At 39.6% G+C, this 2,018-nt stretch overlaps 1 pseudogene; it reads left to right on the top strand.

Annotated features, from left to right (window-relative positions):
- The first annotated feature begins 204 nt into the window (after positions 1 to 204).
- On the top strand, positions 205 to 1,567 carry LOC148033529 (uncharacterized; annotated as a pseudogene).
- Positions 1,568 to 2,018: the final 451 nt, after the last annotated feature.

Raw genomic sequence — 2,018 nt, 5'->3', positions numbered from 1 at the left:
ATTTGTGGGAGGGTTTCTTTCATTTTGGTGCATAGCTGAGGAAGAAGTTGATCTCAACAACTACTTGACTGAGATTATAAATTAACAGCAATACTAATGCATCACTTGAATGAGAAGCCATGGCAAACCAATTGTGCTGAGAAGAAGAAGAAGGATTATGATAAAATTTTGCTTCATTAATGTTGTTGGCTTTTTTTTTCTCACATGTCTCTATTTGTGCTTCTCAAGGAGAAAAATAATAGAAGAAAATGGAGGAAAACTTCAAGAATGGATGACACAAATTACAATACTATGAGTACATGCTCAACTGCCACATCTTTCAATTTCATTGTGACACAGGAAGAGGAGGAAGAGAGAGATGAAGGCACCATCCTAGAGGGTTTTAAAGATTCTTTATATGAGAAAAGGGTAAAGACAAGAGAAGAAGGGTTGAAAGGTCTCATTAATGGTGTGAAAAGCTATGTCTTGACAAAGTTTGTGGATGATAAGTATGAGACACTGATTCACTAGTGTATAGGCTTTGTCAAGAAGGGTATAGAGACAAAGATTGCTTATGCATCCCAGCTTATTGGTTTGGTTGCTATGACTACTGGAGCTGGAGACATAGGGAAACAAATTTCTTCAGAAGCTTCCCCTCACTTGATCAAAGTTGCAAAGTTGGGCTCTGATTCAAAAGCTTGATCTAAGGCCTTGGGAGCTCTTGTTGTTACATGCTTTGTAGGCTCAGTCAACTTCACAACAACAAAGGAGGTGATGGATGTTCTTTAGAGTGTATACAAACATAAGGGAAACCACCACTCAGATCAAACTTTGGGGTTGAACAAGTCTTCTGCAAAAGTGAGAGCTGCAACATTGTTAGCCTAGTCATTCCTTTTAACTACTATTCCTTGAAGTCATATAGTAATCCATCACATGCCAAAGTTCCTGTCAATCTTGTCATCATTGCTTGAAATTCAAGAGAAAGATGTTAGATTTTCTGCTAGGAAAGCAGTTGCTGTGCTTTTTGAAGCTAGAAATATCATGGTTTCTCAATATGACCGTACATATGAAGATGCAAGCTATGATATTTTTGGTAAGAATCATTTTAACACAAAGGAATTTAAGGTTATCGAGCAGGTCAGATTGTTGGAAATAGAGGCTGGGGGGAAGGGTCAATCAAAAAAGAAAGTGCAACACAGTTCTTTCAAAGAGATACTTGCGATTATTGAGGGTGGTGATGCTTTACTTACATCCCTGAAACTTCAACAAGGAGATACCCTTGTGTTGGATTCTTGCTTTTAGAATGTTAGGCTGAGAGTTTTCACAAATTTCTTAGTAGAAGGGTTCTAGAGGCATCTGTAGGAAAATAGTTTACTACATGAAGTTTTTAACTTCATTGTCCAAAACCTTCTCCTCTTCTACATTAGCTGCATGGCCTCCCTCATATCCATGGATCCATTTACTCTCTCCAAACAGGAAAATCTTCCTGAGCCACACTAGAGGAAAATGCGATTGAATATACCAAAAAGACGGCAACTAAAAGAAGAAAAAGAAGAAGAAGAAGATGTTGGAGAATAAGAAGCCTTAAGTAGGTGCATCAGTGCTTCCTACACTACCACTACTTCCTGAGGCCTCTTCCCCCTACCTTCTTTGACTACTATGTTTGCCCCTAGAGCATCCAATATTTTTCCTACTCCTACTCTTCTATGTGTGACACCCCCTAGTCCTCCACCTCCTTCTCTTAGGGCCCCCTCTTTGGTCACTTGTACTCCTGGTTGCCCACTGCTACCCCTCTCGTCCATGTGAAGGAAGTGCATATAATTGCAATGATGTAAAGGTGGAGGTAGAGAATGATACCATCCTAAAGAGAAGCAATGAGAGGAAGCATAAGTATGAGGAGTGAAAAATCAAGAATATAAGGGTGGAGAGGCAAGAAGAGAATTTTCGAAAGAAGGTCAATATGGCTACACCCCTTCCTTTTCTCTCCACCTCGATATTTCCTGTGCAAATCTTCCTCCCCTTTTTGCTACCACGATCAC

This window comes from Lygodium microphyllum, chromosome 7 (genome assembly GCF_053477565.2).
Source record: "Lygodium microphyllum isolate KBCC chromosome 7, Lygodium_microphyllum_v1.1.10, whole genome shotgun sequence".
Lineage (NCBI taxonomy): Eukaryota > Viridiplantae > Streptophyta > Polypodiopsida > Schizaeales > Lygodiaceae > Lygodium > Lygodium microphyllum.
The sequence above is the reverse complement of the archived record's forward strand: the minus strand, read 5'-3'. Positions and strand labels throughout refer to the sequence as shown.